The 16,125-nt window shown below is 39.6% G+C and overlaps 1 long non-coding RNA gene across 1 annotated transcript; it reads left to right on the top strand.

Annotated features, from left to right (window-relative positions):
- The first annotated feature begins 3,138 nt into the window (after positions 1-3,138).
- On the top strand, positions 3,139-14,773 carry LOC140631153 (uncharacterized). Its single transcript, XR_012028800.1, has 4 exons — positions 3,139-5,351; positions 6,455-6,618; positions 7,151-7,257; positions 14,633-14,773. It is a non-coding gene; the product is annotated as an uncharacterized lncRNA (long non-coding RNA).
- Positions 14,774-16,125: the final 1,352 nt, after the last annotated feature.

Below are 16,125 nucleotides of genomic sequence, written 5' to 3'. Positions count from 1 at the left end.
ATGCAAGAACCTGCAGGGAGCAAGAGGGTTGAAGAGCTGAAGAGGCACAAGTGCTGGTCCACCCATTACCCTTAAGGGATCCCCACTAGAATTTTGTAACCGTTGAATACTCATGTTCTCGAGTACCATACTAAAAGTTTCTGGAGAATAAAGAGGCAGGATTTTAAAGATAATATTTGGAGGAAGCAATAAAGTAATCAACAACTCAAGAAAATTGATGAGTGCTGGAAATGATGAAATCACATGCTAATAAAGTTATGAAATCAAAATGGTAATATTTGAGCTTTTGGCCATTAGTTTAGGAATAACCAAGGAATATTCAGCCTCTTCTCCATCCCACATAACCCAAGAGAAAGAAATAAGTGGAAAAAAGTCAAGGCAAAATATATTTTTATTATCTGGAATTTAGGCCTCAAAGTCTAGAGCAGAATTTAGTGAACTCCAATCAACGCCCATGAAGAGTTTTATTTAGTGGATTAACATCAAAGTGCTAGAACCAAAGCAAGCTAAAAAATGCCTCTTTCTCCAGAGCCACCTCAACCGAAGGATCTAATAAAACATGCCTTCTTTACAGTGAGCAGCAAAATGGTGAACAAGAAAATGCCGCCACTGAGTTCTGCAAAGTTGGCAGAAACCATTTGCTCCAATCTTCTCATCTCAGACCATCAACCTCCAGATGGCCTATTTGCATGAGGAAAATAAGCTAATGTGCACACCTTCCTAAGCCATTTTGATTTCACCAAGCTCCCAGGAAGGACAGCAACCCAGATGAGAGTTAATCTGACCCTATGATGGTTTTATAGAATAAAGGCTGTACTGAGAAATAGTGAATTATTATGTGCTGTGCACATTAATAATGTAGTTTTCCATAGTGGTATTTTTTAGTTAGTTTTACCTTTAACATCTCCCTTGGCTGACCAAAGTATTTTGTCCAGCCACAATAACTTCTCCTGACAGAAATACACATATAATTTTTTTTCTGTCTCCTTAAATTTCTAGTGATGTTAGCCACCTGAGCTGTTAATATGATTTGTGGGAGAGGAACAGACTAAAAGCTGAAAAATGGGTGCCCTACCTATGTACTCATTAATCTTTGTTTTGGCAGAATTAAATATTCCCAAACTTGAGCATGTCTCCTTGTAGGTGGAATAATGGGATTCCTTCTTGAGGAAGCCATGAGAAGCAGGCAAGGAGTTTTGATCTCTCTTTAGATATCAATTGTTGTAAATTATCCTAATAACAAGAAGAAACAGAATTCTTGTCAGGGCAGCAAAAGTAAGGATATCCTATAATGAACAGTTCCTGTTCTAACTATATGTGTATGCTCATGAAAGTTTCTGATAAAAAGGAAGAAGAAGGGATGCAATATGATTTTTTTTAAAGAGCATAGACTTGGGGATCCTTGGGTGGCTCAGCGGTTTAGCGCCTGCCTTTGGCCCAGGGCGTGATCCTGGGGTCCCGGGATCGAGTCCCACGTCAGGCTCCCAGCATGGAGCCTACTTCTTCCTCCTCCTGTGTCTCTGCCTCTCTCTCTCTCTCTCTGTCTATCATAAATAAATAAATAAATAAATAAATAAATAAATAATCTTTAAAAAAAAATGCATAGACTAGACTATTTGGTAATCTGTAAGGATTGGGGCTCTAAAGTGAAAACTGGGTGCTAAAAAACAGAACTTATATAAAGACTTCCAGAAGCAGAAGTAATAGGTAGCCAGAGCAAGAAGACCCAATCCTCTGTAAAGGTGTATGAAAAAAAAAAAAAAAACAATCTTTAAATACAGTATAAATCTCAGTAATGATCCGTGCAGAATATGACAAGGCTTCAAAAGACCATTTGTACAGGAAGATAACTGAAACTATAAATTTCCAGGATTTCCTGTAAGACTACTGCTCTGTGCTCTTTTATCTGTGGTTCCTCCATTAGTGGTACATCTTATGATCCCTTGGAAGAGTCCAAGAGACTATCAAGGGATGATCTCAGGAAGAGGACTACAGCAACTGTTTGGTGCTTTGGTTCATCTGCTGAATCTCTGCAAAAGGTCTACTGAGAAGAAATTTAAGGCTGAAGAGCTGGGGAGCAGTTGGAAATAAGAACCCAAACAGTGATGAGTTAACTGTGAGCCAGGAAACATCAATACAACAGTGGGAAACTGGATCCAGAAACAAAGGGAAAAAAATCTGTGCTTCTTCACCTCTGAGGAGGTATTCTGAAAGGCCCTCTTCTATGATGAAACTATATTTTGTATAAACTACTAAAGTAGAGAACAGAAATAACATGTAAATTGGGGTAGGGTTGCCAGAATTTTAGTGTGTTAGCATTCGTGAATTGTTCAGAACAAAAGCTTTAAGATATTGATTAACTTTGGATATTAAATATGCACTATTATTACATTAAATTATTAAATTAAGTATGCACTGTGCAGTATCAAGGATACTTATTACAAGAAATGGAGTAATATTCTAAATAGTGGAGGGAAAATTGGAAATAATTTAAAGACAAAAGCAGGAAAGTGACTCATATTGTCCAAAGAAAGGCAAAAAATAAACATCTAACACTAAGAAATATTGAACTAACAGTTGCAGAAAGCCCAAATATGTGAAGAAAACAGACAAAATATTGATTAAATAAAAGAGATTATTAAGGTGGGCTCAAAAGTCAATTAGAGCAATAGGCTATATATCAGAGATACACAAAAATATAAGAATAATGAACAGTTGGGGCACCTGCATGGCTCACTTGGTTAGGCATCTGCCTTTGGCTCAGGTCATGATCCCAGAGTCCCAAGATCAAGGCCTGTGTCAGCCCACTCTACTGAGTGGGCTCAGTAGAGTCTGCTTCTCCCTCTGGCGCTTCCCCTGCTTGTGCTCTCTCTCTCACTCTCCAGGAAGGAAGGAAGGAAGGAAGGAAGGAAGGAAGGAAGGAAGGAAGGGAGGGAGGGAGGGAGGGAGGGAGGGAGGGAGGGAGGGAGGAAGGAAGGAAGGGAGGAAGGAAGGGGAAGGAGAGGGGAGGGGAGGGGAAAAGAAAAGAAAAGGAAAGAAAAGAAAGAAAGAAGAAAAGAAAAAAAAGAAAAGAGAAAAAGAAAAGAAAAGAAAGAAAAAAAAAGAAAGAAAGAAAGAAAGAAAGAGAAAGAGAAGAAAGAAAAGAAAGTTTAAAAGTAGAACAATGGAAAGAATATACCAGGCAAATACTAATCTAAAGAAGCTAAGGGTATTATTTTAATAGTGACAAAAGATTTTTTATTCAAAAAGTATAATGAGAAGTAAGGCATCTACATAGTTAAAAGTTTAATCCACCAGGAAAGTGTAACAGATCTAAATTTCTATGTGCTTAATGAAGTAGCCTCAGATTATATGCCAAAAATTGGTAGAAGTACATAGGAAAATTGGCAAATCCATCCCCTTAGTCATGCTCTTAAATATACCTCCCCCAGTTATTGATAGATCAAGCAAATGGAAAAACCAGTAAGATACATATTTGTATAACACAATTTAATGTTTATGGGGAGTAAAAATGCATGCCTTACAACTATAGAATATATGTTCTCAAACATATATAACACACTTAAAATAATTGCTACTATAGAGTGCAGTAAAGTAAGTCTCAACAAATAACAAGTGTATATTATATAGATCATGTTCTTTGACCACAGTATATTTTATTCGAAAACCTACACCAACAAAAATTGTAAATTACTATGTTTGGGGACTTTAAAATAGCCACATCAAAAACTCTTACATTAAATAACTCTAGTATGAAGGAAGAGATCACATAGAAGCTTACTAATACTTAGAACTAAAATGAAATGTAAATATTGTTTATCAAAACGTGGAATTCAGGGAAAATGGTATTTAGATGATTACAAGAGAGGAAAAGCTGAAAAAATAGTGAACTAAATTACCAACTTAAGAATTTTTAAAATTCTTAAAAATTAATTTATTTAAAGTAGACTCCACATCCAGCATGGGACTTGAACTCATGACCCTGAGATTAAGGGGCACACACTCCACTGCTGAGCTGGCCAGGTGCCCCTCAACTTAAGAATTTTTTTAATATAAGAACATAGAAAGGAGATAACCACAGAAAGTGATAACAAAAAATTAACAAATTAAAAAACTAGTTTTATTATAAGGATGACTAAAAACCCCTGGCAATATTGACTAAGAGATGGAAATATAGAAATATAGTGAATACTAAGCTACAGAAAGGTAAACATGTAGATAAATATATATCAATACTGATGATATGAAAATAATGTCTTATGAATATTGAAATACTTGTCAGTAATACATAAAATGGAGAGAGCGGATGTTAAATGTTCTAAGGCTCTAGAATTATGAGGAAAGTGGTGAAGTACTATATTTTTTTAGACAGTAATAAAGGATATATGATGTGATCTCTGAGATAACGACCAAAAAAATATTAAAGGAGGGGAGCCTGGGTGGCTCAGTTGGTTAAGCTTCTGGCTTCCCTTGAGGTCATGATCTCAGAGTCCTGGGATTGAGCCCCATGAAAGGTTCCCAGCTCAATCAGGAGTCTGCTTCTCCATCTCCCTCTGCTCCCCACTCCCACCAGCTCATGTTGTCTTTCTCTCAAATAAATAAATATTTTTAAAAATTGTAAAGAAACGTGTAACTGACAAGTTAATAGAGGGAAAACAATGAACTTGTAAAAGATTAAGGCAAATGAAGGCAACAAGAGAAAATTTTAAAAAGTAGATCAAGTAAATAGCGAGTAGCTAAAAAGCCAAATATATAAATACTACATTAAATATAAATGGATTAAATGCCCCCAATGAAAGTCCAGGCTGACATTTATACACACAGACACAGAGACATACACCTTAAAGACGACAGGAAAGGTGAACAGAAAATGTACTCTTTACAATGACTTGTCCTTAGCAATTGGATAGAGCAGAGAAGGGAATGAGAAGACCATCTACATCACAGTATTGGAGACAGAGACAACTCACTCTGGGAAACCCATTCTGAGCCTAAGAAGAAGAGTGGGTTTGTGGGAAGAGGAATGGGATAGGAGGGGCAATGGGTTAGGAATAGCAGGAACAGAGTCACCTATTCTCTTTCAGTTTATAATCCCTTTCAATCAGTTTCCGCTCATTTGTTGAGTATAATCTGATCCTTGCTTAACATAACTTATTCATGAAAACGTGTTACAGGTATTTTTATTATTATTTTACAGATTTAAAAAACCACATCCAAAAGGAACGAAGTCATTTATTCAATTTCTAATCATTAGGGGAGTGGGTTCAAAAGCAGGACTGTGACTCCAAAGCCGGTAATTTTTTTACACGAGCAGTGGAGAAGGAATGCATGATGTCAAAAGAAAGAAGAAAGTAAGTAAAAGAAGATGTTGGTATTTGTTATCAGTCAAATACTGCCCCATAATAACACAAAACTTTGGTGGCTTTCAACAATTAGCACGTATTGGGCTTGTGCATCTGCAGGTAAGTCTAGAGTTCCAGAAGCTGATCTTGTCTGGGTTTGGGTGTGTGGCTTTGCTTCTCCCTGGTGATCTGTGGGGCAGCAGGGACTCCACATGTCTTTCATTCTCCTCCTGAGCCCAGTGGTGCGAGCTTTGGTATATGACTCCTATAGTGATTGCAAAGGTACCAGAAGGGAAATCTAACCACCAAGTGCATGCCACGCCTAATGTCTCAAGTTGGCTAACATTTGTCAGTGAAAGCGAATCATATGACAAAGCCCAAGGTCAAAGGGTGGAGTCTTTCACTGCTGAGTTATATGGCAAAGGTTTGGATATAAGGGGAGAAAAAGAGAATCAGTAATGTACTCTACCATTTTCCTAGCAAGAATCACAATTTACTTTTTTAAGGAGTTGACATTCGTACCGATTTGGAAAATGCCTATTTTTATATAAGTCTTCTAAAGACTAGCCCTCTGATCTATATAAAAAACATAAAGCATTTTTGCTTATCACTTTCCTTATAAGCTGATAATGGAGAATGGGATCAGACACTCTTTATCAATCACCAACAGGGTGATCAAAATGCTCTGTGTAACCTTTATAGAGAAATCAAGAGCAAACTTGGAAATGAGGGATGATGTAGATAGAGGATGCAAAGATGAATAAACATGCATGGATGGGCTGTGGGGATCTAGGTGACAGGTGACATTATTATTCACATTAGAAACACAGAAAAAGGAAAATGCACCAGAGGAAGATACTCAGCTCAGTTTTGTTGTTGTTGTTGTTGTTGTTGTTGTTGTTGTATTGAGTGTGAGGCAACTCTAGATTATCCAGAAAGTAGAAACAGATCTGTTGTGAGAGGAAGAGTCTGGAAAGGAGATACAAATTGGAGAGTAATCTGCAAATAGGTATAAATTCAGGGCATGCACCTGGATGAGAAAGAAAGAAGGTGTATGCATAAGAAAAGAAAAATTTGCTAAGGACAGAAATCTGGGCTTTCCATTCCTTAAGGAACAACTGGTAGAGGCAGAAAACTACCTACCAAAGAAAAGTGGGGAAGAACAGTTGAAGAGGAGACTCAGAAGACAGAAGTGTTGAAAAAAAAAATCCAAAAGAGAAGAAAATTTGAAACGGAGGACACATTCTGTGTTGTCAAATGCCATAGAGGAGGCAAGGTGGGTGAAGACTAAAGCCGAGCATTTGATTTCATGATTGCATTAATGAGAAATGTGGGGTGAAAATTAGATAAATGAGTAGGAGTGGAGAAAGGGACCAACTGCAGAACAGATGATGGAAAAGGCTGGAGATGGAAACAAACAGTGTGGCAGTTTGGGGAGATTCAGTGTCAAGAAAAGATGTCAGGGAGACTCCAAGCAGCAGAAGAGGCAAAGTCACAGGTATGGACCACCTGCTGTTTGCCAGACTGGGAGCTAGGTGTGCTGATACCTATTTGTACAGTTAAATAAGCTGAGGGAAGGAACAAGGGCAGCCAGAAACATTAGAAATACAAAAGGTGGGAGAATAGAGGAAGCAAATCTTTAAGAGGATAGGATCAAAAGTACAGGTGGACAGATTGATGTTACAAAATAGCTCATTCTGTGACAAAAAGCACGGAAATGTTCAGGTGAATACAAAACATGAGCAGCTCCTGTACAGGGAGAAAGGAAAGTCAAGGGACTAAGCAAGGGTTACTTTCTTCTCCTGCAGCCAGTGCCATGTTCATCATCTGAGAATGGGGGATGGATAAGCAGAGAAATGGACTCAGAGGAGTCTTATGGAGAAGACTGTTACATGGACAGAGGAAGTACTTGCATGTAAGTGCTAATTGTAGGAAGTTTTGTTACTAAACTGACCAAAAAAAGTCACTCTGTGTAAATAAATTTTGCTCTATAGAAACAATTGTTTTGATGAATTTTCTTAGTGAAAATCGGCCTAGAGTTGAGTCAGGGGCATATCAATTAGAAGGTCACACAGTCATGGGATCATAGAGCTCGAAATGGGTATAGAGCTCACCCGATCCAATAGCTCAGAACATACACTTCCTGAACTACGTGATGAATTTCTTCACCTTTTCTTTCGTATACTCAACATTTATTATATACTTATCAGGGAGGTACCTGGGTGGCTTAGTCACCTAAGTGTCCAACTCTTGATTTCGGCTAAGGTTATGATCTCAGGGTCATGAGTGGAGCCCTTTGTCGGGCTGTAAGCTGAGTGTGGAGCCTGCTTAAGATTCTCTTTCCCTCTCCCTCTACTCCTCCCCCCTTTACCTTCCCCCTCCAGTCGTGCTCTCTTGTTCTTTCTCTTTCAAAAAGATACTTATCATGTAAACAGATTCTGTTCTAGATATTCAGGAAATGGCAGTAAACAAGAGACAAAGATCCCTATCTTCGTAGAGCTTAAATTGTAGTGAGGAGAGACAAACAGTGAACAAAATAAATTGCTGTTGCAGTTATATAGCATACTAGAAGGTGACAAAGGCCAAGAAGAATGAATCAGGGAAAGTATAAGGCACACTCTAGGGTTAGGGCAGGAAGCAAGCAAGGAAAGATCACAGTAAAGGAGATATTTGAACGAAGACTTCAAAGAGCACAAAGGAGTGAGTCATGAATATTACAGGGAAGAGGCATTCTAAAGTGAATAGCAAGTGCAAAGTCCCTGAGACAAGGTTGTGCTTGGCATATTTGAGAAGCAGCAAGGAGACCTGTGAGCCTGGAGCAGAGAGAGCAAGGGAGAGGGTTGTAGGAGGTACGATTAGGGGGATAAAAGGAGGCAAATCATGGAGATCCTTATAAGCCATTGGAACAACTTGAGCTTTTATTCTGAACATTGGGGATCCACTAGAGTCTATCATTCAAAAAACTGTTACACGATCTCACTACATACATAGAAACATGCTGATAGTGAGAATGGGTTGTAGGGGAACAAAGATGGAAGAAGGGAAACCACTGGCAGGCTGATACAGTTATCCACATGAAAGATGAACTGAGTCTGGACAAGAACAGTAGCAGCAAAAGTGATGAGATGTGGTAGGGTTCAAATTATATGCTTAAAGTAGAATTTACAGGATTTACTGATGGATGTGGGATTTGAGAAAAAGACAAGTCAAAGAATACTCTAAGGTTTTGGGCTGAGTAAATGGAAGAAAGTAGACACCAATGACTAGGATGGGAAGACTGTTAGGTAAAGCACATCTCGCCAGGAATATGAGGAGTATGGTTTGGACATGGTAAGTTTGAGATGTCTACTAGAAAGACTAGTGGAGATGTTGCATAAGTCACTCGATGTAAGCATCTGGAGAATAAATAATAATATCCACCCATTTGTTAGACATTTATTGGGCTTCTGCTTGGTGCCAAGCTTTGTGTTAGGTACAGTGATTACTAAGAGCTTTGCTTCCAGAGAATTCATGAACTGGTGGGAAAGACTGGCCTCCAACCTGATATATGAGGTGGGCTAAGTAGATAGCATAGAAGGTGGGGGGGGGGCGGGTGGTCAACTTTGCTGGAATAGATGACTCAATTAAGACAGAGGCAGAACAGGGCATTGGTTAAGAGCACAGACTCTGGATAAATGGACCTAGATATGGACCTAGATTTGAGTCCCACCTCCATCATTTATTAGTTCTGTGATCTGAGCATGTAAGTTGCTTAACATCTCTAAGGTTTCTCCTATGTCAACTAGGGATATTAATAGAACCCTTAGGAGCCAATATTTCTGTTAGTTGTCATATTAACCCAAATTACTTACTGACTGGACCTGTGGCCAACCAGGCTGCTACTGCCCCTGCATGAGATGTCTGTGTATCAGAAAAGCCCTGACCATGTTTTCACGATGGCTTCATTCTGATTCTTTCTACTGCTTATAGGATCAATGAAAAAACCACTTTGGCTCCTCAAGACTATTATGAATATCTCTGTTTTTACAGTTCCAGAAGCCACTGAGGGTGAGGATGTTACTTCAAATACGTTTTCCCTATGGCGTAAAATACACTGAGGAAAAAAAATATATAGCTCTTGACTCAGATCCATTCAGTATATCCACCCAAACTTGCCAGAGTTATGTAATGAGAACCAAATGATAGCCCTATGATAACCAGTATTGTCGCCATAAAGTATCTTGAAATTTGAAACTATCCTATAAAATTTAATAATATGAACTCTTTCCATTTTTTTTTAACATTTTTTAAAATTTTTATTTATTTATGATAGTCACACAGAGAGAGAGAGAGGCAGACATAGGCAGAAGGAGAAGCAGGCTCCATGCACCGGGAGCCCGATGTGGGATTCAATCCCGGGTCTCCAGGATCGCGCCCTGGGCCAAAGGCAGGTGCTAAACCGCTGCGCCACCCAGGGATCCCGAACTCTTTCCATTTTCAAGTAAATCTTCTTTTGCCACAGGTAAATTAAGTCCCTCCAGATGATCTTAATTTTGTCTTTTTCCATAAGGAAAATCAAATATCCCAACTATGTGTTGCATCTTTCCATTCTAGTCCCTGCGTGGTGCCCAGTTATCTTCTCCAACCATGGGTCAGAAGCTGCTGCTTCTGGGTTTAGGACCCAAAGTGGCTCTGAACAATGTCACTCATTCATCCTACTCTTCTAGGAATCCATAGTTAAAGGACACATGGGATTGTCCTGGCACCAGCCCCACACCTACAAAGTTTAGAAAACTCAAGGATGTCTCGGAACCAGTGTGACATCTGCAGTACTGCCAACTTCATTAGATAATCATATCTCCCAACAAAAACTTACGTTCTTAGATCCATACTGTCTTCTAAATCCACATTGCTATTTCCAGCAATTTTCCAGCTATTTCTACTACTATGTCCATAGACAAATAATGGTACCTTTAAGCAACTAAAGGGAAGGAGGGAAAGGAGTGATAAGAAAAAGGCTATGGTTTTGGTTTCTGTGGAGTACCAATCAATCCAAGTCCACCACTTACACTGAGAGAGAAATCTGCCCTTAAGAAGCTTCCTATGCCGTAGGGGAAAATCCATCTTTCCTGCAAACCATCTCCTCTCTCGAAGAATGGCTTTTGAAATCCTTCTCTTCTTGCATGATTTGGAAGTTTCTGGCCAGTTTGTGGCTTTTCTCTGAGTAATCCCTTCCTTTAGCCTCCACACTATGTTTTTCCAGTCTCTTTTAATTTCCTTTCCCAATTCCCATTTAATTCCTGCCTATCTGGCTTCCCATTGCTGAATTCTTCGGAGTGAGAGATAGTGAGGACCTCTACCTTGATTGTCAGCTTCCTCTTCCCTGTATTCCAGAGTCAGACAAACCAAGTTCATAGGCTTATACCCTTGCTCTACCCAAATCCCAATCTCCAACTCTTATCCCTGTATTTTTCCAATGTCAGCAAAATCCTAAATCTTTCCTAGCCCTGTGATGCTGCTGGTGGTTCTCTCCAATCTTGTACCTCAGGGACCGAAAGAAAAACAATAGGTTGGAAACTTGCTTATCTGCTGTGATTGGGATCAGTAATTTTTTGGGGGGTGGGGTGTTCAGTAACTTGTCACACAATCTACAAAGCTGGCAAAGCATTTTTAAAAGATACATTCGTGGTATACATTTTAATTTCAAACATGTAAATCTGCGTTTATTTCCCATTTTGTAAAGCCTGTATTGCATGGTGATTAGTCTGAGTTTAAATCTAGATCCATTGTTGACCACTTTTGTGACTTTGTGGATTGATGAGAGCACACAGCACTTACCCTGTGCCAATTTCCTAAGTGCTTTATTATGTTCACTAATTTACTCTTTACAAGCACCCTATTATATTAGTCTTCTGGGGATGACTAACAATTACTATAAACTGAGTGGCTTCAAACAACAGAAATGTATTCTCCCAAAGTTCTAGGAGCTAGAAGTCCAAATTTAAGGTGTCAGCAGAGCTGGGCTCCCTCCAAAGGGAAGAATTCTTTCTTGCCTCTTCCTACATTTTGATCACATCTGCAGAAGCCCCATAAGGTCACATTCACAGGTACCAGGAAATTGGACTTCAGCAAATCCTTTGGGGAATCATACACCTAAGAAGAAAGAATTCGTGACTAATTTCACAAATAAGGAAACTGAAGCACAAAGAAATGAAATAACTTGCTTAAGGTTACACAGCTAGCGATTAGTAAAACCGACATTTAAATCCAGGCTCCAGTTTGGCTCACAATTCTTTCTCTTCACCACTAGTTAAGACTCCCTCTAGGCAGAAGAAGGAACCCCAAGGGTATAGCGTGCTGCTCCTGGCACTACCGAACCAAAGCCTGAACTCTGAGCTGCCTGAGGCTACCAAAGGGGATCCAAACCCAAATATCTGAAAGGTCAGGTTCTGCTCACTTGCAGACTTGCAGTTGCACTTGCAGTTTAAGGAATTACCACTGGAGGCCGACACCCAATGCCAGAGGCTAGGTTCCTCCACAGAGACTCCAGGTCTGCAAAACTGTTGGATGGAATGAACTAGGACCATGTCTGGGACCTCGAATTTTTGAAAGCTCCCTACTGCTGCCTCAAATTTTAAAGAGATATCAGTACAAAAACTGGGCTTCCTGGAACCACCTAGATCTTTGGACCTCAAGCCTTCATACACGGTCGAGCTAAGTAAGAGGCAGTATATTCACCTTCTGGCACTCTGACCTGAGCAATCTAAACAGGGAAGTAAAAATTTTTGTACCAGGGTACAAAAATAATCACGATACCCATGGGCCTTTTTCCTTATTACAACCAAAAATGGTTAGTGAGTAAAGTCAGGACCCCCAAATCTGTTATTCTCCTCGAAAGTGACCGGCTACCATCTACCTAAAGCAAAAACCTGTGATTTGACCCTGACTCTCTCCTCTCCCTCTCTGTATCCCATAAGTGATGCTAATTCTAAATGATCTTTACCGACTATATCTGTGCCTTCCTTTTATTTCCCCTCTTCCCGCTCCCCCTTCCCCCCCCGCCGCCGCTGCAATGGTCCAGGCCTCATGGTGTGAGTTATCACAATGGCCTTCTAACATATACCCAGTGTTGCCCCTCCATAACTCATCCTCTGCATGATGGCCAGCAAATTTTCTGAATATCAAATTGCGTCCTATTACTTCTATTCTGTCCTATTGCTCAGTGACATATTCAAGGTGGAACACAAACTCCTTAGCTCTGCAGGCAGGCCATTTACTGACGCAGCTTGTCCTGTGCACACCCACTCCATCCATGGAGCACCTACTCTTTCCTGCTCATTCCTTTTTATTTTGAACTCAACTCGTGGTTTACATCCTGCAAGAGGCGTGCTCTGATTTTCCCTTCATATGCTTCTTACATGGCCCTTTGAACATTGCCTTGTGATCATCTGTTAACTTTTCTCTTGGTTTTGTCTGCTCAACGCTGAGCACAATTCCTGATACAGGGTAGCAGAACCATGATTTTCAACACCTCCCTTCCACCTTAGTTGGCTTCATGGAAAACATTTTTTTACCTATGGCCATCTTGTTCTATGTGTAATCTTAATAAAGACTGGAGTTTCACACGGCCTATTGTCTGTAGGGATTTATCGGAAGGACAAACATGCAAATCCAGAATTCTCGAAAAATAATATGTGCTTTTACAACAAGTTTTCTTAGAGCAGTCAGGTTTTGGACAACACACCTTTAGACGGTTTGTACCTAAACAGTGCCTGGTGCCTGGTAAGTGCTCAGTAAATATCTGTTGACGAATGAATGAATGAATGAATGAACAAATACCTATTTCAGGCATTTATTTTGGTATTTTACTTTGATTTCTTATGTTTCTCCCTTACTTACCTCTAAGCACCTCAGGTCTCTTGAATATACTTCAGAGTATGTGCTGGCACTTACCACAGGGCTAGAATATAGTAAGCACTGATTGTTGTATCTACAAATACCACACTTAGCTCTTGAAGATGTAATCACCCCAAGAAAAAAGTTCCCCAGGCCCAAAATCTAAATAGATTTGAAAAAAACGAAAGTGCAAATGGCAAATAAAAAGGAGCAAGTATGCAGAGGCAATGCAAAAAATAATTTTTTAAAAGATCATATAGAAGGGAAAGCTCAAATAGAAAGCCTAACAAACTATATAAATGGAGCTTTACATTGCTCCATTTCTCGTTCACTCCTATTGACACCAGATGGCGATATTTTATCATGATTGACTAAGTCTTGGCCATTTGCTAATTTATTTAGCGAATATAGAGTGAGAACCTTATGCTAGGCACCAAAAGCTTGTAAATGAAGGACATATAGACCTTGATATCAATAAGTGTAATATATTGGGAGAGCAGATAGCTATACTGGTCATTAAAAAGTACAGTGGTGGGGCTCCTGGGTGGCTCAGCTGGTTAAGCATCGGACTGGATTTCAGCTCAGATCATGATCTTGATGTCTTGGGATCAAGCCCTGCACTGGACTCTGTGCTCAGCACAGAGTTTGCTTGAAATTCTCTCTCTCCCTCTCCCTCTCCCTCTGTGTCTCCCCTCTGCTTGTGCTAAATAAATAAATAAAATATATGTTGTTAATGTACACTAGTGATGATACAAAATAATAGCTAACATTTTTTAAAGGGACAAAAGACCTAAAAAGACACTTTATAAGCAACAATTTCCAAATGGACAAAAAGCGCACAAAAGTGGTCGACATTGTAAGTCAACAGGAAGATGCCGATTACAAGCTCTGTGAGATACTACTATGTCCCCCTTATGATGACTAAAATGAAAAGGACTCAGAAAACCAAGTGATGATGAGGCTGTGGGACACCTGGAAGTCCTACACACGGCTGTGGGGAACAGAAACTGGCACAAATTTTGGAGAAAAGTTGCTTGGTGTATATCTACCAGGGCTAACCTTGAGACCTAGCAATTCCACTTCTGGGTATATACCAACAGAAATGAGTGCTTATGTGCACCAGAGACATGCACAAGTGTATTCATAGCAGATTATTTATAATAGCAAGAAACGAAAACAACTCAGTGTTGATCAATAGTATAACATAGAAGTAAAGTATGGTGTATGTGTAATATATTCAACAAATGGAATATCATACAGCAAGGAAGAACAAAATTCTGTTACTTATGCAACATGGATGAATATCACCAAATGTAATGTTTACTGAAAGAAGCTAGTTCCTAAAGAACTACATAATTATATTTATGTGAGATTCAAGAAGAGGAAAAACTTTTTCTTCTTTTTTTTTTAAGTAGATCCATGCCCAGCATGGAGCCCAACATGGGGCTTAAACTCACGACCCTGAGATCAAGACCTGAGCTGAGATTAAGAGTCAATCACTCAACTGACTGAGCCACCCAGGTGCTCCAAGAACAGGAAAAACTCATCTGTGCTATTAAAGGTTAGAATATTGGTTAATTGGGGGAGCAGATGGATCATGATGGGAAGGGGACAAAAGTGAGCCTTTTATTGTGCTAGAAGAATTCCATATCTTGATGTAGGGGTGGCTGCATAGGGATATACAGATGTAAAAATTTCAGAGAAAACAAAATTTACAGAGCTATATAAGATTTGCGCACTCATGATTAAGTTATTTCTTAATAAACTAGTAAATAAAAATGAAGCAACAACAGCTAACATCATTGAATATTTATTAGCTGCAAAACATTTTGTTGATACATGTACAATCTCATTTAGCCATCACAATAATTTGTTTCCTCCCAGCTCTGTTGAAATATAATCAACATACAACATTATGTGACTTAAGATGTACAAGGTCATGATTTGACACATGTATATGTTGCAAAATGATGACCACAATATATTAGTTAATTCATCCATCATCTCACATAGTTACCGTGTGTGTGTGTGTGTGTGTGTGTGTGAGATGAGAACATTTAAGATCTACTCTCTTGGCAACTTTCTTTTTTTTTTTTTTTAAGATTTTATTCATCTGAGAGAGAGAGAGAGAGCATGAGTGGGGAGGGAGGAGCAGAGGGAGAGGGAGAAGCAGACTCCTCACTGAGCAGGGAGCCTGACATGGGGCTCAATCCTGGGGCCCCGAGATCATAACCTGACCCAAAGGCAGACATTTAACTGACTGAGCCACCCAGGTGCCCCATCTTTGTTTAAAAAATTTTATTTATTATTTTAGAGAGAGAGTGTGAGGGGAGAGGCAGAGGGAGAAAGAGAAAGAGAATCTCAAGCAAACTCCCCACTGAGCACAGCCTGATGCAGGGCTCAATCTCACGACCCTGAGACAACAACCTGAGCTGAAATCAGGACTCAGATGATTAACCGACCGAGCCATCCAAGCTCCCCAGCAACTTTCAAGTATACAATAAAGCATTGTTAACTATAGTCACCATACTGTACATTAGATCCTCAGAACTTCTTCATCCTATACACTTTTAAAAATATTTATTTATTTATTTATTTATTTATTTAGAGAGCCTATGAGCAGGGGGCATCAGAGGGAGAGAGAGAATCTTAAGCAGACTCTCCACTAAGCAAGAAGCCTGACTCAGGGCTCCATCTCACGACCCTGAGATCATGACCTGAGCTGAAATGAAGAGTCAGATGATTAACTGACTGAGCCCCCCAGGCGTCCCTGGAAGTTTCTACGCTCTGACCACCTTCACCCATCTTCCCCATCTCCCTACTTCTCCCTGCCCTGGGCAACCACCAACCTATTCTCTGTTTCTAGGAGTTCAATTTCTTTTACATTGCACTTATAAGTGAAATCACA

Source organism: Canis lupus, chromosome 3, assembly GCF_048164855.1.
Source record: "Canis lupus baileyi chromosome 3, mCanLup2.hap1, whole genome shotgun sequence".
NCBI lineage: Eukaryota > Metazoa > Chordata > Mammalia > Carnivora > Canidae > Canis > Canis lupus.
This window is presented reverse-complemented; position numbering and strand designations above follow the sequence as displayed.